Below are 23,041 nucleotides of genomic sequence, written 5' to 3' on the forward strand. Positions count from 1 at the left end.
GACTGCCTAAAATTCTAGGTCACAGAGAGAGAAATGTAATTATTTTAAGTCATTTTAAGTTTGCATGTATTAACAAAATGTTCCTGCTAAAATGTCCTAATATCTACTGACTTTAACTGATTGCCAATAATTGTGTAATGGGAATAATGATAGGCAAACCTAGACCAAAAAACAAATATTATTTGGAAAAAGGATGTAGAAATATACATTAAAAGCAATAATCTGTCACTTAATACATTGGAAAAATAAAGTATCCTTCTGTAAGAGATGATGAAATTAGGGCCCAGAGATACTTCTTTCTTTGCTTTGCTCTCAAAACCAATTTGCTTGTGCTACTGAAGTGTTCTATTCACTTTCAAGATCAGGGGAAGTAAGTTTTATGGATTCATGCACTGCTTTATGTATGGCAGCAACTTGAGTAAGTGTAGTAAAGATGCGACTAGAAATCCCACACACTTGGAGATAACTTTAGTTTACAGAATTCAACTATCTATAACTCTTACAACTCTGAGCTGTAACAACTTACAACATCAGGACTAACTTTCTAGACTCAGGCACTGAGTCCTGCTTCAGGAAGAGCATTCTTATATCAATATGAAAAAACTGTTGCTAAAAAAATATTTTTTCTACCTAGAGATGCCTGTGTGTTCTTGCTCCTTTTTTAACATTCTGGATTTTCTTCCTGTTTCTTAGGATTCATCTACATCTCAGTTAAATCACTTATAGTTAAGGGTTCTTTTAGAAATGTATAAGGCATATGATTTTTGATGATGCAGACATTGTATACAGTTTCTAAAATTCATTGTCTGAATCTTACTTAGTATTTTAATTCAGATCAAACTTTTAAAACATCCTGGTATTTATATTAGATAATACGTAAGAATGAAGAGTCTGAAGATTTTGAAATAGAATACATATTTACATTGTTCATCCTATAGATGAATGTGTCCTGTCTGGTTTGGGGGCAAAACAAGACATAATCCTCTACTGAGTATGAATGGCATTCTACTCTCATAGCAAACTCATACTTGTAGTGGTAGCAGTCAAGGAAAGATTCCCAAGGAAAGATATGATGTTTTTACATCATATTAAAATCTGTATAATCTTCAGGATTAATTATAGGGCTATGATATGCAAAACAATATATTTTTGAATGGGAATGCAGACAGAAGTTTTATCTCATCTATAAACCACTTTCTTTTCTTTGAAATTTACTTCCTTTCTGTAGCCAACTTAATTTTTCAACAACCAAAGGTCAGTAGCAAAAATGAAAACTGGGACAATTGATTACACAGGGCTCTACAGAACTTTTTCTTCAAGTAAGGTCCAGCACAATGAGAGAAATGAGACATCTGTTGTTCTGTCAAATAGCTATTCAGAAGAAGAATACTGAGCAGTATCGATCAAGTCTGGTGGCCTCAAAATCATAGGTAGATACACCTGTACTACTTACAGGTGTATCATTTCCCATCTCAGCAATCTATTTTACACAGCTGACTCTTTGTCCCATTATTCACAAAGAGTTTTTCAGAACCTTGAGCCTCTCCTTGTGTTTCAAGTGGAGTCCACTTAATTTAGACTTTCCTAAATTCCCACAAAAACGTATATAGTCTTATGTTCATGACAACTTAAACATATAAACAATCACACACATCACAAAATACTTCAGAAATAAAGATTATTAGCTTTCCTAACATTCCTTTGGCCAGTATCTAGAAGATATTTCTCATATTGTGGAAAATGGAAATAATATTAGTGGACAACACATATTTTGCAGGAAAGGAGAACAAATCTGTGAACCTCTAAGAAAATAGAGTTAGAATTAATCTATTAATTAATCTACTGCAAAGGAGGACAGTATATACAATGTAGAAAAGACAGTCTCTTCGATAAATGGTGCTGGGAAAACTGCACAGCTACATGTAAAAGAATGAAATTAGAACATTTTCTCACACTATATACAAAACTAAACTCAAAATGGATTAAAGATCTAAATGTGACACCAGAAACCATAAAAATTCTAGAAGAAAATATAGGCAGATCATTCACTGACATGAATCATAGCAATATTTTTTCAATCTCCTAAAGTCAAGGAAACAAAAGCAAAAATAAACAAATGGGACCTAATTAAACTTAAAATCTTTTGCACAACAAAGAGAACCATCAACTAAACAAAAAGACAACCTACTGAATGGAAGAAAATATTTACAAATTATATGACTGATAAGGGGTTAATATCCAACCTTAATAAATAGCTCATACAACTCCATATCCCCCCACCAAAAAAAGCAAACAAACAGACTTTTTAAAAATGGGCAGAAGACCTGAATAGACAGTTTTTCCACAAAAGACATACAGCTGGCCGTCAGGGACATGAACAATGCTCAACATCACTAAATCAGCAGAGAAATGCAAATCGAAACCATAACGAATTACCACCTCACAGCTTTAAGAATGGCCATCATCAAAAAGATCACAAATAAATGTTGGTATGGATATGGAAAAAAAGGGTACCCTAGTATGCTGTTGGTGGGAATGTAAATCGGTGCAGCCATTTTGGAAAACAGTATGGAAGTTCCTCAAAAAACTAAATATAGAACTATGATATGATCCAGCAATTCCACTCCTTGGTATATATCTGGAAAAAAACAAAAACACTAATTTGAAGAGATACATGTACCCCAATATTCATAGCAGCATTCTTTACCATAGCTAAGACATGGGAAGCAACCTAAATGTCTATCAACAGATGAATGGATAAAGAAGATGTGGTATATATACATAATGGAATATTAGCCATAAAAAAAGGATGAAATTTTGCTATTTGCAACAACATGGATGGATCTGAAGGGTATTGTGCTTAGTGAAATAGGCAGATAGAGAAAGACAAATACTGTATATTATCACTTATATGTGGAATCTTAAAACTAAAACAAATGAATGAATATAACAAAAGAGAAACAGATTCACAGATATAGAGAACAAATTAGTGTTTACCAACTGGAAGAGGGTAGGGGAAGGTGCATGATAGGAGTCACAGATTGAGAGGTACAAACTACTATACATAAAATAAGCCAGAAGTATATATTGTACAGCACAGGGAATATACTAATATTTTATCATAACTGTAAATGTGCATAATCTATAAAATATTGAATCACTATGTTGTACATATATAATATAATATTATATATATTATTAAATATAATATTGTAAATCAACTATACTTCAATAAAAATTTTAAATAAATTTTAAAAACTGGAAGCATGCTTTACAAATCAAAAAATATCAGTGTTCTAATAATTAAAAATATGTTACCAGTGTAACAATTGATGGAACAATCATTTTAATAGTAAAATTAAAACAAAAATGTTGCAAACCAGGGTAATTTGATATAATGTTTCTAGTTAGTCATAGAATGCCAAAACCTTTTAAAATATTATGTATCCTAAGAAAATTATCAAAAGTGTGAATAAGGATTCATGTACAACACTGTTAACAGACCATAAAAAGGGTGGGAGTTGCCTCTAAATGTCTGTATATAAATACAAGAAGAGTTTTCAAAGTTTAAAAAGTAAATTAAACGAATTTTACATCTATTTTACCTCTCTTTTTCAGTAATCCCTGACCCACTCTATTTCTTGTCCTCATGCCACATGCTAAATCTAATGATGGACCAGGCACTAGATCTGCCCAGGCTCTTCCCCAGACTATCTCGTCTAGGCTTTCTCCCTCCTCCTAGTTAAATGTAGTCTATTTATTCTTGACCATTTATTTGAATGAATCCTAATCCTTTAACCACTATGACCTTCTGGACCAGTTCTTTAATCTCGATGAAACAATCTATGCGAAATCAAGCTTTCAACTCTTCAAGACCCTCTGTGACCTGCTAGTCTCAGAAATGTCTCCTGTAATCACTTGTTTCAAATAAGGTTTCAAAGACCAAGATAGAGACCGCAGAGACTTCAGGTATGGATTTATACATTGCTTCCTTTTCTGCAACTTTTCTCCCAATGACTGCTAATTAGGAGCTTGGGATTAATATGTACACATTATTATATATAAAATAGATAAACAACAAGGACCTACTGAATAGCACAGGGAACTATATTCAATATATTGTAATAACCTATAACAGAACAGAATCTGAAAAAGAAAAAATATATATATATACACACACATGTGTATGTGTATAACTGATTCACCTTGCTGTATACCTGGAACTAACACAACACTGTAAATCAACTATACTTCAACAACAAAAAGAAAATGGCTCTTACCAAGCTAAGGAGAAAAATACAGAAAATAAGAGAAGATTTTTTGTTTATACTGATATAGTGTTACAATATTTAGAATTATTATTAAATAAAGTAGAACAATCCTGCTAAAAATTTGGTATCTGAATCAAACAAACTGGAGGTTCTGATACAGGCAATCTGGGGGTAAGTAGTGGTGAATCTTTATTTTTAACAAGCTGCTCAAGATATTTTGAGGCTCTCTACAGTATAGGAACCAGTGGTATGGAGCTTGGAGAGAAAATTAGTAAATCCTGAAGGAGTTACGGGAGGTAAGAACATCTCGTAAGAATGAGGCCTGATTGCTGCATTAGGACAACTGTATTTTAATTCGGAACTGAGAAAGAATTGAGACGACACAGTGAAAGGAATGATAAAATATCTGACTCTAGAGTATCTACAAAATCTCTAAGTAGAATCTGCAGATAAAATAATGATTTCTACGTTTTTTCCCTCAAGGATCCTGATTTTTAATTCCTCAAAAGTAGTTTCAGCTGTGCTTGACTGCTCTACTAATTGAATAAAGTTATTAAGTATCCTATTTTTTCTACTCGGAATATTAATCAGATATTATGCCAGGTTGGTCAATCTGGGGAGATCGACAGAGAATAAGTGCAACCACTCTAAATGAATATGATTCCAACTGGAAGCAAACCTAGTAGAAGCTTATTTATCTGGTGCCATCAAGATGTGTAACTGACAGGTTAAAGGGAAAATTTTATTAAATGTGAAGTCATTAAAAGTTTTTAATATAATATATATATATATATACACACTATATATACTATTATATATATACTACATATGTATATATAATGTTTTACATATATATGTGTACATACATAAGCATACACACTCTAAATATTTTACTTTAACCATAAGAATGTCAATTTGACCTTATATGACATTTTGCATAAAGTGGCAAGTTCTTCCCTTTTGAGTTCTATGTTGTTTTTTTTTTTAAATACACCATGGAAATCATAATCTACAGTCTTCAGTGTTGGTTCAGAAGAAAGACTTTACAGAGCTACTTTCAGTGTAAAATCTTCTAGATTTTTATATGTCCTCCAAAATTTTACAGTTATTTTGCATAAATCCAATTTTGAAATATTTTTTCAGCGATTAGCATTTCTTTTCACAGTCATATTTCAATGGCTTTCCATAACATCTTATTAAGTTGCAAAATTATACTTAAAAGTACCCTTAGAAGGAACACGATTGAGAACAAACAAAACTAGTTCTTGGGAAGAAAATACTCATTTTGTGAAAGCAGAAGCATATAGGCGTAACAAAGAGGAATCAACTAACCTTTAGTTTTTAGAATGAACTAGACAAAAGTCAGCATGTTTCACAGAGAAAATAAAGCACATTCACAGTGAGTTAGTATGGAAAGGTCGGGTAAACGATCTCGTCCTAGAGCTTCCCTGGTGGCGCAGTGGTTGAGAGTCCGCCTGCCGATTCAGGGAACAGGGGTTCATGCCCCGGTCCGGGAAGATCCCACATGCCGTGGAACGGCTGGGCCCGTGAGCCATGGCCGCTGAGCCTGCGCGTCCGGAGCTTGTGCTCCGCAACGGGAGAGGCCACAACAGTGACAGGCCCGCGTACCGCGCAAAAAAAAAAAAAAAAAAGATCTCTTCCTGTAGAAGTAACAGCGAACCTCTGCTAAGGTCTTGTTGTCCTTGCACTGAGCTCCTTATATATGTTACCTTTTAATCCTCAAAGCAAACCTGTGAAATACTATTAGTATTACAAGATACTATTATAATCCCCATTTTACAGATGAATAAATAGGGGTTCAGAGAGGTTAGGCAACTTACTGAAGGTAAGTGCAGAGTCAGGGAAACTGTATCATTTGTTTTCAAAATTTAACTAGTTCCCCCATCCCCAGCCCCACTCTTGTTTTTAAAGTAATATTTGTCATCATTAAAAAAAATAAGGCAATTACAGATAAACTTGAAAGAGACAATAATTATCACCTGAAATGCTACGACCTACGTTGTCAGCGTGATCACGTTTTTCAGCTCAGTTTCACCACCTGAAAGGCGCAGACCTTTCCAGCTTCACGTAGTAATTACAGGGAAAGGTAATGATTGGTCTATTTTCAGTTAGATGCTAACACCCAAACCTGTCAATTATAGTGCAAGGTAGAGGGTACTGTAATTGGCTTGATTTCCGTAAGATGCCAACTTGTAATCACCATTGACAAAGGTTTATAAAATAAAGAAAATCACATTTAAATCACTGAAGCAGGTAGGAGGTGGATTTTTCAGAAGTGGATAGGATGCTGATTTTATACACACACACACACACACACACACACACAAACACACACACACACGTACAGCCATCATAAAAAGAATGGTTTGTAGAAATGATTAGAAAAAGTTTCTAGGCAGAGGCAGTAGTTCAGTTGGATCTAGAGTGGTTAAAAGTTTCATAGAGGCAAGATTTTTGGAAAAAAATCCAGGTAAAGGATTTATGTTTGCTAAGTCACGGAATGGATCTGTTAAATGACTACAGGTGGAATTTGGGGAGAAGTGAGTTGTATTTGTGACGTATGGTAAAAGGAAAAAAACTGAAATGGTAAACTGAAACAAAATCACTTTGAGTGATCTAGCACAAGTCAGTATGTTCTCCTTTCTTACTCAAAAATTTGAACTTTGAACAAAAATTTGAACTTTGGGACCATGTAAAATTTGTGAGCAAGACTGAAATGATACCTACAAAATAGTTTCTTGTTATTCAGAAATGTTATAATGCCAATAGCTGAACCTGTCAGAAAAAGAAACAAAAGAATCTATAAGTTGCTTTAGGATTGATTTATTGCCATGTTTAAAGTAGTTTTACCAGATTGAATTGTTTTTGCCTCATCAGTGTGACTGAATCAGTGGGCTGGAAAATAAAAATTTCTGAGTTCCATTTTTACTGTGTGCCAGCTAAGAATCTGAACAAGAATCTTTGCTGAACTCCTTTTATACATATACAAATTAAATTTTTTTTAAGTCTAGCTTCCTCTAATGATTAATGTTTCACTAACTGACCAAATCTACTTGTTAAACATGGAACTTCAATTCACGGAAAACTTGATAAAAGATTGCGTATCAGTTTACAACTGCATTTCAACACTGAATCATTTATTTTCATCTATTTTAAGAATTATAGGAACATGGTAGATGAAGTACCATTTCATATGTTTTAGTTTACCAAGGAATACATCAACCATGGTCTCATTGAAGCCTTATGGAACACCTCTGAGTTCATCAGGCACCTCTTTTAAATGTTTTTGATAAACTCACTCTCCTACTCTCTGAGAGATGAAAGGTCTTTTCGAAACTCCAATACTCCTAACTCAGTTGATGACTTCATTTTTACCTTATATTAAAATGAGAACTTTCACTAGATGGTAGTTTTCTTAACCTCCCACTAATCTACCTGCATTCCACACATCCTCTGTCCTATTGTCCTCTGGGTCCCATCTGCCCCTGACTTCTCAGAGAAATCACTCACTATGGAGAATTCCTTCTTGCCCTCTATCAGCCATCTATTTGTCTTTAGTGGCTACTTCTCATTACCCTTCACACCTATTTGTCCATCATTAAAAATTAAACACATAGTTTTTTCCACTCCACTGCCTCATCAAACTCACACTTACCTGAATCCTTATACCTAACTCATGCCACTCATTTCTGGAAGTCAAATAAGTAAGAGGTGAAAGATTCCAAGCACAATAGGAGTATGGACCCAAGCACTAAAATCTTGGCATGAGTACACACACTGGATGATGGAATATTATTACATTATTTTTCACATCTTCAATTATGAAATGCAGAACGAATCTATATGAAGAGCTTTCAGGATTTTCACCCCAATCTCTCTTCTATTTATGAATAATATCCCTTAATATTATACAAACCATCACCCTTCACAAATACAGAAATATACATATATATATGTAATTAAAGAAAAGATAGAAAGAGAAACTGATTTTGTAGGAAAAAAGATAGTACCCTGGATCCCCAATCCCTGAATATCATGTCTACCACCTGCTCACTCCCATTTAAGAAAAATACTTAAAATAATAATACCATACTATAAAAATCTGTCATATTAATAAAACAGAAAAATGCTATTATTAACTATATTCTTATTACAGAAAGCATTGTAGATAAACTACTCATACAACTATAATATTGTAAAGCAAACATTGTATTGAAATATTAGATATAATGCTGTTCTAGATATACACTAAATATAACTGCATTTTAATATTGTAGCATTTATTAAGAATTATAGAAACATAGTAAAAGACATACTGCTTTAATATATCATTTAAAACTTTAATAGTATTTCATTTTAAATGATGGAATCATTACTTATGAGCATAATAATCAGAATTATCTCCAGGAATGTCTTTTAGATAAGTTGTAATGATGCTTTTTAAAAAATTTACTGAATACAGAATAACTTTGTTCTCAGACTTTCAATAATTCATTAGTGATGTAATTTTTCAAGTTTGTTTACTCATAATAAATTCAAGTACATATGCAAGAAAATGCATTTATATGAAATCGCATGATAGAAGAAAATTAGGAATGTGACAAATGTTTGAAATTGCAAGTCTAACCTAGTACATCACAAAATCACTACAATTTTAAAACACAGATCATAGTCTTATGGTATAGGAGATAACAGTAGACATAGTAGGAATTTTTTTCCTGTATTGTATAGTTTTTGATACTTAAAATTTTTGTGATCCCTTTATCTCCAAGATTATTTTTCTTTGTTGATACATAGCATCAAAACAATGGGATTTGCTTGCCATCAAATTGGAACATTTAATTTGTTTTCAGTGCATTTAATGAGTTCACTTATGCTAACATATTTTCATCGATTTTATTGAGGTATAATTTCTATACAATAAATGAATTCTTTTAACTGACAGTTCAATGAATTTTAACGACTGGTCCACCCATGAAATCAATGCCTCAGTCAAGTTACAGAATATTTTCTTCAGATCCCAAAGGTTTTCCTTCCTCCTTACAGTCCGTCTGTGCTGCTACAATCACTTATCAGCTTTCGTCTGTGCTGCTACAATCACTTAGCAGCTTTCTTTCACTACCAATTAATTTGCATATTTTAGAATTGTGTATAAAGGAAATTACATAGTAAGTATTCTTTATGTCTGGTTTAATTATTTTGAGATGGACTGTTTTGTGATTCAATATTTTATTTTACATTTTATCAAAAATATCCCATTGTTATGAATCTACAAAAAAAAATTTACCCATTCTTCTGTTGATAGACATTGACTTACTACCAAATTTTTGCTATTACCAATAAAGACACCATGGATAATCTTGCAGAAGTTTTTCTGTGGACATGAACTTTCATTTTTGTTCAGTAAATACCTATAAGTGAAATCACTGCTTCAAAGCGCAGGTATATGGTAGGTATATGATTAACTGTGTAAAAATATGTCAAACTCTTTCCCAAGTGGCAGTACCCTTTTATTCAATCACCAGCAACATATCTTCACAACATATCTTCAGCAACATTTAATGTTGTCAATATTTCTAATTTTAGTTCTAGTGGTGTAAGAGAATATACAGTTATAACTTAATTTATGTTTCCCTGATAACTACTAATGTAGCATTCTTTTCCATGTGCTTTTGCCATTTGTGTATCCTCCTTTGTCATAAGTCCCATCCAAAGTCTAAATGGTTGCTCATTTTACACTGGATTACGTGTTAAACTTGCCTCCTCTGAGGAGCATATACCAAGATGGGATTAGATGCCCAAGAGGTATATTACAGAAACACACTTGTGAAAGATAAAGGAGAGCCGCAAAAGGGAGGGAGACCTGGAGACCACTCTGCTCGTCTGACACTTGTGAAGGAAAGAGGAAGGAAGGAGAATTAATTGGGTAGGAGGAGTCTCAGCTGCATCACACTTTTAAAAAGGCTTAAGGGAGGCCATGGGGAGTCTTCAAAGCAAAGCAACCCATTAAGGAGCCCCCCATCTTACAGGAATGGGCCCGTGTTAGCACCATTGCCATGCTCCATCACTGCTGGGCACAGCCTGTGGGAAGCAATGCCTCAGCTGCAAATGTCAGTATGGTACCAGAAGGACAGCAGCTGTAGCCATTTACTCTTTTACTCTTCAAAGGTTGATGAGAACAGAATGAACTGTGTTTCTTATACAATATAGCATTCATAATATAAAAATATTGCTAAGGTCATTCAAACAGGATAAACGATGAACAATTCAACTGTATTTAATATAAAATCCCAATTTCCCAAAATTCCTGGGAAGATACCCTCTAAAGAACCGATGAGAACTGCTTGGACCTCTCTGCTGTTACATATGGACTTTTAAGTATAGCATTATTTTTCTCTCCTGTTACAAATCCATAAGGAAAAAGGGATTTTGAAGAGATTTTGTGTTATCTTTCATGCATTTGATAAGCATAGGCCCCCCCATATTCTGTAATACCTTTGTGCTTGTGTCCTTATTTTTATAAACAAGAAATACTACATGCCCATCATGATAAATGCAGAAAATTAAAAACTTGAGGGCAAATAAAGCAGAGGATTATTCTATGAGCCACATGACCATTTGCTGGGATCTTAGAGTATGTAAGTGATTGTTTTTCAAGAAATTAAAAAGCAAAGCTAGACTGTGATAGGCAGCCTCTAAAATGCACCCTTTTGATCCCCACTTCCTAGTATTCCTCTCCCTTGGGTAACATTTTCCCCTTGAATGTGGGCTGACCCTTGTGACTCACATCTAATGAACAGAAAACAGCAAAAATGATGGGACTTCATTTCTTAGATTAGGCTTTTACTGGTATTAGGTGATGTCTTCTTGCTCTCTTTACTGCTCACTCAGAAAGAAGCCAGTTACCATATTTTCAGCTGTCTTATGCAGAGACCCTCATGGCAAGAAATGAACTGAGGAAGGCCTTCAGCTAATAGCCGGCAAAGATCTAACATCTACCGGCAGCCATGTGAGTGAACTTGGAAACAGATCCTCTGAGATCCGCCAGGAAACAGATGAATCATCTTGAAAGTAATCCTCCACCAGTTGGGTCTTGAAATGACTATAGCCCAGGCCACCAACTTGATTTCAGCCTTGTAACAGACCCTGAGCCAGAGGCACACAACTAAGCCATCTGCAGATTCCTGACCCACAGATTATGAAATAACAAATGTTTATTTTTTTAAGTTGTGAAGTTTGGGGGTAATTTGTTACACAGCAATAGGTTACTAACATATCTTGGTTCTCATAAGAAGACAAATGATTCCCACCAGATGCATAGTTCCTGAGTGATGGTATCCTATACCAAACTCTATTTCAGTACTAAAAAGACTAAAGCTTCAGCAGTTTCAGCCACTTGTTTTGGAGAACATCGTATTTAAAGCCAATTACTTTTTTTTTTTTGTAAGTCTTAGCTCATTTGCTTTAACTGAGAGTTTAGCTAATGTCAACAGTTTTACAGCAATCTTAATTGTTTTCATATTCTGTCAATAATGTCTTGGTTAATTTCTTGTAAATGTGCAGAGAGGCGCTAAATATTTTTGAGGATTAGTGTGGTTTCTCATAACTGGATAAATTAAATAGACACCTGGAAGATAAGTTAGGAAATTGTCTTCTAACTTTATTTTCCTAATCACTTGATCAAAACTGATGATGTGTCAGGCAGAAAACAGAAAAAGAAAAGCAAATACTCATTCCCATATTGGGTGACTGGATATTCTAGTCTATAAAGAATGATTCAGACAAATAACACAAGTACACTGGGAGCTTAGACCCTTTCAAAGGTATTCTCTGCTCCCCTGAGTGTACTTGTTGTCAAGAGTGTTACTTTGTGAATCGCCAAAGTTGCAATGCCCTGCCAGCCTCTTACCACCACACCTGTATTATTTTTAGCAGTTAGGCTTTAGAAGACAAACATGCACACTTAATTCCACTTGAGACTCGATGTAGCATTGGACCTGACCTTAGGAAAGCCGGTTTTTAAAATCCTGTTCATTGTCTTCAGTTTCTACTTTGAGTCATTCTCATATCTTGTCCCCTCTCATCAGCTCTTGCAACCAGTTTCTAACTCATCATTTCTTATTCTGTGCCTACATTCTGTCTTTCCAAACCCTCCTCAATTTGTAAAATGTAGCGCAAATGTGACATGCTTTATATAACTTTATCTCCAATTACACACAAAAAGAATCACTCATTTCTCAGTACCCAGACATGTTTCTAAACTTTACTGTAGCAGTTATAACATTTTTCTTGTTTCGGAGATACTGCTATGAACTGAAAGTTTTTTGCTCCCAAAATTCACATGGTAAAACCATAATCTCTTATACAAAGGGACATGAGAGATCTTGCTTCTCCCTCTTCTCTCTCTCCACTATGTGAGGATACAATGAGAAGACAGCTGTCTGCAACCAGGAAACAAGCCACCATCAGACACCAAATCTGCCAGCACCCTGATCTTGGACTTCCCAGCCTCCAGAACTGTGAGAAATAAATGTCTTTTTTTTTTTAATTGAAGTATAGTTGATTTACAATGTTGTGTTAGCTTCAGGTGTACAGCAAAGTGATTAAGTTATGCATATATATATATAAATATATATATACCTATATGTATTACATATATATACATATATATTCTTTTTCAGATTCTTTTCCATTATAGGTATTACAAGATATTGAGTACAGTTCCCTGTGCTATACAGAGTAGGTCCTTTTTGTTTATCTATTTTATATATAGTAGCATGTATCTGTTAATCCCAAATTTCTAATTTATCCCTCCCCCACCTTTGGTAACCATAAATTTATTTTCTATGTCTGTGAGTCTGTTTCTGTTTCATAAATAAGTTCATTTGTATCATTTTTTTAGACCACATGTAAGTGATATATGATATTTATCTTTCTCTGTGTGTAAATGTCTGTTGTTTAAGCCACCCAGTCAATGGTATTTTTGTTATAACAGCCCAAACTTACTAAGATACTTCTGTATCTGTGTATGTATGTGTGTGTGTGCATGTGTATCATTCTTTAACTTGTAAACTCTTGAGTTACTTGTAACTTGTAAACATTTTAATGTGCAAAGGCCAGTGATAGAGTTCCCTGTGATCTCTCTTTTCAATTATATTTCTCCCTTTAATCATATTAATAATAATAATCAATCATTGGGCTTCCCTGGTGGCGCAGTGGTTGAGGGTCTGCCTGCCAATGCAGGGGACACGGGTTCGAGCCCTGGTCTGAAGATCCCACATGCCGCGGAGCAACTAGGCCCGTGAGCCACAACTACTGAGCCTGCACGTCTGGAGCCTGTGCTCCGCAACAAGAGAGACCGCGACTGTGAGGCGCCCGCACACCGCGATGAAGAGTGACCCCCACTTGCCACAACTAGAGAACGCCCTCGCACAGAAACGAAGACCCAACACAGCCAAAAATAAATAAATAATTAATTAAGACCACATATTAAAAATAAATAAATAAAATCTTAAAAAAAAATCAATCACTGTATTTCCTTCTACCTTTCTTTTCATTCCTGTGGGTTTTTTCTTTTTAAACAACTTTGTGATTCTTTGTAGGAACACTTACCCTCTCAATATAGCCTTCTTTTAGCAAGAGATTGTACTTTCAGTGCACATAATTGGACACCATTTCATACACATGTTCTGTGCCATCCATGATCCTTCAGTGTCCTATGCCTGGGCCTATATATTAACCACAGATAATTCTGTATCTTTTCCTATCAGCTGCATAAATTGCCTAATTACTGTGCCCAATTCTATGACTACTGGCCCAAGGCTATGCTGAGAAATATTGCCTTTGTCTGCTTAGCAACTCCCCACTACCAGCTGACTGTCCTTGCTTTGTAGTGATTGTGGTTCCTGGCTTCCCACAGGCACTGAACCTGCACATTTTCCCAAAATTACCTTGCCCAACAGTACGTGCCTCCTTCCACTTTTCCTGGGTTATCTTTCAGAGCAGCAATATGTCATGCACAAAGGGTTAAGTACTGTTGTATATAATTTTTTATAAAGAATAATTGATGTGACACAAAAACATGTTCTAGTTATTTTCAAAATTGGCAAATTATAAATGCCAAGTGCTTTCTAATTCAGCAATTAGGTTATAAAAATTAAATTCTGAACCTTATGTTTTACATCAATTTCATTCTCAATAGGGAATATGAAAGCTGACATTAAGACAAATAGGAAAGAGTACATGCGGCAGCACAGTGAACAGTTTATTAACAAGCACCTTGCATGATATACTCCCCTAATGTTAACTGAAACATAATTTACAAAGATGTATGAAGTGAGGGATCTTACATTCTAGGATAAGTTAACTGAGAAAAAAGACAATGGAATCATACACACACGTATAAATATACATATGTATATGTGTGCGGCTAGAGAGAGAAAATGGATAGAGAAAGATGCACATCTGTCCCTGTTCTCCAAAGTGGTTAGAAAGTGAATGTGTTAAGTTTCATAAATCTAAAGTAAAGAAAATGTGCCTAGTGAACTCTTGAGATTTGTTCTTGAACAACATCCTGGAGGTGAAACCCCTCCAAATACCATGTTCAACCTTCGAGGGCAGGGAAAGCTGACATGTACAGCATGAGGATGAACAACAAATGGAGTGTGGTGAGAGAAAGGTCACTCTCTGCTCAGATAACCATCTCCAAAGGAAATTCTTGGCTTCCTGAGTCAAATGCAGGCTCAACTGGCTTTGTTTGGGAGCTTGGAGTCCATCATGTTTCTAGGATAAAATGGGCTTAGTGTCTGTGTGAGAGGTAGGACTGGCCTGGGGATTCTCAACATTAACACTCTACAACACTCTCTGGCAATGGCCAAGCAATAGTGAAAATAAGCCATTTCTTGCCCTTCACTGGATTCAAAGAAACCTTCAGATTCCTTCAACATTTGGACTATTGATGCCACTTGAGAGCAGTAACGTGTGTTTCACCCCACAAACCATTCTTGCAATAGTATCGTTTTAATAGTGCACATTTTGAATACTCCTTCTTCTCTGTATGTTGAGTACTTTAGTCACACCTCTACAGTAACACTTACCACATTATTGTAATTTTCTGTGTATATGTCTGTCTCAGGTGAGAGACTGCAAACTCTCAGGCATGGCCTACATCTCACTTATTTTTCTATTCCTGACACAAAATCTCTTCCATACCTAGAGTAGGGACCCTATATTTCTGTTAAATAAATGCGTAAATAAATGGCTATAGAATATAGGCAAAAACACCTGTATAGATATTTATGTATACATTTATACACTTTACACATATTAATGTTTGTGCAACTGATAATATTCATATATTTGGTGGTATTTATTTTCAAAAAGTTTTTAAATAGGTGATAGTTTAGATATAATATGATCAATGTAAATATATATAATTGGAGGAGACAAATTATATAGTTATTAAACATTTTCATTTTGAGATCTTATAAATATGAGAGTGATAATAAATTTTTTGCACATTTGCTTAATTGCAAATGACAGCACATTCCATGCCATCAAATCACTGACAAAATGTAGAACTAGAAAGCTTCACAAATCATCTATTAAAGATAATATAAATCTGATCAATTTGAAGAGGATTGTTTTCAAGCCAAAAAAAAGATAAACAAAGAAAGATGTTATAGGTACCATCAGTCTTAAATTTATAGGTATATATAAATATTTTTAAAGTTTCAGAAACAGTGTTGCAAATTAGTTAGGAATTTTCAACTGAGTCATTTTTTTTCAGTGTTTAAGATACATTGTGTACGAATTATTCAAAGATAAACTTTTATAATTTGTTATTTCCTTACATTATCGAAATTCCTTACTAGTGTGAACAAATAGTACATTCTCCTTCTTTTCGTACTATATTTCTTTGCTAAAGACATAATTTCTTCTAACAATAATTTGTTCCTAGAGTAGTTATTAATGAGTTTCATTTTAATGTCATAAAGCAAACATGAAACTTTTAATTTTGCATATATGAGTCTAACTATACATATATACACACACACAACAGAAATATGCATTATGCACTTATTTCTAAACAATAAACATGGAAATCACATTAGAAGGAAAACAAAACTTATGAAACTCTCGAAAGGACAAAGTAAAATGCAGATTAAATGTATATTTAATATATTTTGAAAGAAATAAAAACTATTGCTAGATAGAATATTAAGAAAATATTTCCATTTAGGTTGTACTGTGTCAGTAAAAGGCAAATTTTTCATAATTAATTACTTTTATGGCATTCTAATTTATTAGATGATTTTAAATTATGGGAAATAAATAGTATTAATTACAGAATAATAATGTACTTTCATGTTTTTTGTGCATAGTGTACTTCAAAATCCAAATTTCTTTTTTGCTTAGAATATTTAAATATACTTCAACTCAGAGATATGACTGTTACCTAAGACAATGCCATAAACCCAAAGAATCTTTTGATTTTGTTTCAGAAATAATAATAAAAGTAATCTAAGAGAGTGAAAATTAAGGTTTTCTTCTCCCAACCTGGATAGCCCTGCATAGCGCCATTTATTCATAGCCCCATTTGGAAATCTTTTTTTTCTTTCAAGATTCAGCTCACATAGCACCTCTTTCCTGAAGCCTTCTCTAGTTCTTCCTCCATTTCCCCTGATTTTAGTGGTTCCTTCCTCTGCATGCATATACCATTTAATTAGACTTCTACTTAGCATGTTGCTTTCTTCTTTGTAATACGGTTTTATGTTTCTCTTTACCACTAGACTGCAAATTCCAAAATGTTAGGGCCAACTCTTTTCTCTGTTCTCTCACATGTATCACACTGTTACACATAATTTATACAATGAAGACCTGCTGGATTCTTATTGCTATCTTTCTTCTTCCATTCACATTGATGAGGACAATATAAATTGTGCAAATGACTTTGAGTTATACAGAAGAAAAGTAAAACAAAGCCGCTACTTGAGAAGTTTATATACCGTTTATCTTGAGTGAAACAGAGAGGAGATAGAATTGACAATATCATTACAAAGTTCATTTTAAAACAAAAACAGTATTCTGATGCTAATTACATGTTAATTGAAAAGGCCAGCATACTGAACTCCATCCATGCTATGATTAAAACTATATAATACTTATACGCATTTAAAAGGTTTGTAATATAAAATTGAAAGTTGGACTTCCCTGATGGTGTAGTGGTTAAGAATCCACCTGCCAAAACAGGGGACACGGGTTAGAGCCCTTGTTCGGGAAGATCCCACATGCGTGGAGCAACTAAGCCTGTGTGCCACAACTACTGAAGCCCGCATGCCTAGAGCCCATGTTCCGCATCAAGAGAAGCCATCTCAATGAGAAGCCCACGCACCACAACGAACAGTAGCCCCGGCTCGCTGCAACTAGAGAAAGCCCACATGCAGCAACAAAGACCCAATACAGCTAAAAATAAATAAATAAATAAATTTAAAATTGAAAGCCAATGAGTCACTATAATAGTTACTGACTTTTTCTTGACTGTTCAAATGTTTATAACACAATTATGTAAAATATTTACACAGTTCATTAAATAAATTTCCAGAGGAGCCTAAGCATCTGTGAAAGCCTACCTCCACAGAGCCTTATCTCTAGACTTAACAATTTGGGAATCTAAGATTCACTTTAAAAGGTGACATAGGAACAACATGGTGATTTCCTGGCATTCTTAGGACTTCACATGTTACAGTGCCAGGACTTTTTTTTTTTCTTTCCTGGTTTCAAAACTATTTGTAATGTAGCCAAATCCTTGAAAAACACAGCTAGCATATGATGGATGGAAAACAAGTGTACCATATTCCCTACCAATAAGATCCTAAATTTGATTTTTCCTGTTTGGGTAGATACAAAGTTTCTGGCTTTTAATATAAAACATATGGTATGTGACCAAGGCTTTGTATGATCATCTCTTTATTCCATAATTGTGTTTCAAATATAATGATCTCCAACCATAATCTGACCTCTTGCAGTAAAATAATTAAACCCAATCTCTCAAGTAGTATCCCAAGATAACAATGAAATGTAAATCTCAAAAAATACATGTCTCCTATGGGCATTTAGCTATTAACATTAGAAATGTTTAAAAGAAAAAGGAAAGTAAATTTGGAATGCTAACCACAACTAAAATATGCCACATATAAAATAGGCAAAAGGGGTGGTGTGATGAATTGGGAGCTTGAGATTGACATATATACACTAATATGTATAAAATGGATAACCAAGAAGAACCTGCTGTATAAAAAAATAAATAAAATTCAGAAATTCAAAAATAAAATACGCAAAAGGCCCAGTAAGTATAACAAAGGAGATTAACACTATTCACAGATATCAAAATTAACTAAAGTTGGAAGTTCTAAGTCTTAATCTATGGTATAGATTTCTTTATTTAGGAAGGAAGAGCAGCATAAGGGATCAAAAGAAACTTAGTAAAATCAAAATCTTTGGCTGCCTCTACAGTAATGAATTAAGACTGCTGTGTTTTAGCATATGGTTATCTCTAAATGAGTTGGCATTTTATTTTTCCAAAACTGCTATCACAAAACACTGACATGTACCAAGATGCCTTTGGCAGCAGTAGTAGATATACTGCTATTTTCTTCACCACCAGAGTAAAGGTCAGATAATTTAGTGAAAATGATGTAGGGCTCTGTCGTAACTGGTTAATTCACAGGTAAAAGGGGAACAATAAAACATAAATTTATGGGGATATAGTGTCAATTAAGTTGTCATATGGCTGAGTGGGTGACATTCTTTTTTTTAAAAGTACAAAGTTTCAGAACATGCATCTATATCTGGGAAAACATGCTAGCTAAAGAAGTGATTTTTCTCACCTATAAAATGGGAATTATAAAGCTTAGCATATCAGGCTCCATAAGATTACTTCTTGTTTTTTTGTTGTTGTTGTTGTTGTTCAAAATAGGTAATGTGGAAATCAGTATGAACTCTTTTTGAAAACACATTAATCTTGGTAACAGTGTCACAAGGTTGGCTTTAAGCAAAGCCAAACAGAGACCTTTCCATTCAAGGCAGACCATTCTATTAAAAACAGAACATTTTGGTTACTTAAGGCCTTTGAACTCAAATTTTGTTACTTGAGGCTTGCTTCTCTTTCCTGGTAAACCTATATATACCTGCCTGATAGCGAAAGTTTTAACCTCCTCTTATTCCATCAGGCACCCTAATGTTCATCTCTCTCTTTTTCAGCTATGCCAGGGTTCTGATGAATTAAAGCATGAAGCATTCAGAAATTCTCTCAACCTGCAAATATTTATGACTGTTACTTTGTACCAGCCACAACAGCAAACTAAGTCAACTCATGAAGCTTAGAGTCAAGTGTGGAGACAGATTTAAATGATAATAATAAAAAAAAAGGTGATGAGTGTAATCAAATAGTAATGAAGGATGCCATATGTTAGGAGCCCCTACATGGCTGCCTTAAACTTTGATGACTTCCCTGGGCACCCACTTAGCTTTCCTTGAGCATAATCTAGTGGTCATCAACAGAGATAATACTTTCTTCAAAGTGAGTTTAGAAATATGTGAGACAACTTTTGGTTGTCACAATGATTAGAATCTCTAGTTTGTCATTTGGCTGGAAAATCCAGGAATAATATTTTCGTTCCCCACAGGCTCTTGGATCTCCTGAATATAAGCCCCATTGGTTTTCAAAGCCAGACATGTGGGGGCTTATCTCTCCAGCACAGGTCCCAAGGGTTGGGGTGCCTGATACAAGACATGAACCCCTCCTGCAGCGTCAGCCTGGGGGGCAGGCTTCAGGTTCACCACACATCTAGAGGTTACAGAGTAACCCTCAAAGAACATTGGTGGGGCTTCCCTGGTGGAGCAGTGGTTGAGAGTCCGCCTGCCGATGCAGGGGACACGGGTTCATGCCCCGGTCCAGGAAGATCCCACATGCCACAGAGCGGCTGGGCCCGTGAGCCATGGCCACTGAGCCTGCGCGTCCGGAGCCTGTGCTCCGCAACGGGAGAGGCCACAACAGTGAGAGGCCCGCGTACCGCAAAAAAAAAAAAAAAAAAAAAGAACATTGGTGGGTGGGCACCATTTATGCATTCTGCCTTGACCTCACTGTACTTCCTAGAAAGGAAATGGCATACCCATCAAGAGTTCTGACTTTCACAGCTATCATCAAGGGGACACCTGCAAATTGCCTGGTCTGGAAGCAAGCAGGGGTGATGATAGTGATCCCAAAGAACTGTATATATTTTTACATTTTAAAAGCTCCTGGCTGAGGGTCTGGTTTCCAATCAGCCTGAAGCTAGGTGCTGACTGAGATCCCTCTGTTTGGAACATCACCTGACACAATCTCATTTGGGGACCTACCAACAATCGATCAGACTGCTTAGACAATCACAAAGGTTTGAGAGACAACCAAGAGCTAGGGCAAGGTTAAACAATAAGCTTCATTGCCTACACAAGGCCACAACTTCAAGACTAGGAGAGGAGGTATTTCACCTAATACCGAAAAACAAACACAAGCAAAATGAGAAAACAGAGAAGTGTGTTCCAAATAAAAGAACAACAGCAACAACAAAAACAGAAAACCTTAATAAAATGAAGATAAGAAATTTAACTGATAAAGAATTCAAAGTAATGGTCATAAGATGCTCATTAAACTCAAAAGAATGGATAACCACAGTGAGATCTTCAACAAAGAGATAGAAAATATAAGAAAGTACCAAACAGAAGTCACAGATCTGAAGAATACAATAACTGAACTAAAAAATACACTAGAGGAGCTCAACAGCAGACAAGATGAAGCAGCAGAGTGGATTAGTGACCTGGAAGACAGGGCAGTGGAACTCACCCAAAAAGAACAGCAAAACCAAGAAAGAAGTTTAAAAAGAGAAGATACCCTGAGGGAACTTCAGGACAACACCAAGAAGGATAACATTCCCATTATAGGGGTCACAGAGGAGAAGAGAGACAGAAAGGGGGTGCAAATCTTATTTGAAAAAAAATAATGGCTAAAAATTTCCCTAACCCAGAGAAGGAAGCAGATATTGAGGTCCAGGGAGCACAGAGAATCCCAAACAAGATGAACCCAAAGAGATCCATAACAAGACACATTTTAATTAAAATGTCAAAATTTAAAGATAAAAAGAGAATCTTAAAAGCAGCAAGAGAAAAACAACTTTTGATGAACAAGGGAACCCCTATAAGACTAACAGCTGATTTTTAAGAAGAAACTTTGCAGTCCAGAAGGGAAAGGCATGATATATTCAAAGTGCTGAGAAGAAAACACTTCCAACCCAGAATATTTCTACCCAGTAGGATTGTCATTCAAAACTGAAGAAGAGATGAAGATTTTTCCAGACAAGGAAGCACCAGTAAACTGATTTTACAAGAAATGTTAAAGGGTTGTCTTTAAGCTAAAAAGAAAGGGCATTAATTAGTAACAAGAAAACATAAGAAAGTAAAAATCTTACTGGAAAAGGCAAATATGTAGTAAGGTAGTGGATTATCACTTATAAAGCCAGTAGTAAAGTTAAAACAGAAGCAGTAAAATTAACTATAACTGCAATAATTAGTTAAGCGATACACAAAATAAAAAGATGTCAAATATGACATCAAAAACATAAAACATGGAAAGAAGGAGTAAATGCAAAAAGCTAACCAGCATTTCTAGAGAAAATACACAGATAAGAGCCACATTAAAGTCTTGAAATATTCCATGGCTATCATTCCAGTACATCTCCATTTAATTCCAACAGTTTAGCCCATGCTAAGGAGTCCATGGGTTTAGGAAATTAGCAGTAAATTATTACAATTTGAGTCAGGTGAACTTTAAGTGCAAATGTTTTAGAAGTTTTATGTTTCTTGCAAGATATTAACACAGCCCTTGCAACTGATAGATGAAGCTGTGAATTTGGCACATGCATTTTTGTCCTTTTCAATAAACAGAGACCATGAGAAGCAGTTGACTTTAATTGGTAGAAACAACTATACACCATTAACATCTGACAGCAGGGGGTCATCAGCACTTAGGTTCTGTGTTATAATCTGCAGGGACTTTAATTATCATCATCCCACAAGGCATGCTGTTGATGCACTCTCTTGATAGCAACTTCCTTATAGAATCTGGAGAAAAGGAAGTAGAAATCACCCTAAAGGCCTTGATAAGACATACGCATGCCAAGGGTAGGAAATACATTCTCTGCAAATAGAAGAATCTGCCTCATCAATCAAGTTACAACTGAGAATCAATATCCTCAGGATATTTACCTCAAAGTGAGGAAAACTTTTTTCCACCTTGTACTCTAAGGGAGAAGTACATATTTAGTAAATTCTTTAAAGTTTAAAAGCAACTTAATACCAATTTGGGTCTGCTGCTTCCGCCCAGATGCCAAGACGGCCAGAAAAGAGTTGTAGTGTGATCTAAAAAAATAAAGCAATAGCAGGTCCTGGTTGTGGTATAAGCATCCTATATGTGTTCCAGTCCCCATGACCCTGGATCATATTGCTTAGATATTTTGGTATTCAACAGGACAATTTTCAGCAAGGGACACAATGATGCTTCCACTAGACTGGAAACTGAGATTGCAACAAGGTAAATATTCAGGAAAAGATCTTTTGGTGTTAGAAGTGATTTATTCATACTTACAGGGAAAATAGGATTACTGCTCTAACACTGGGTCTAAGAAGTATACTGAGAGACCCTAGATGTTACCTGC

This window comes from Delphinus delphis, chromosome 21 (assembly GCF_949987515.2).
Source record: "Delphinus delphis chromosome 21, mDelDel1.2, whole genome shotgun sequence".
In the NCBI taxonomy this organism is placed as follows: Eukaryota; Metazoa; Chordata; class Mammalia; order Artiodactyla; family Delphinidae; genus Delphinus; species Delphinus delphis.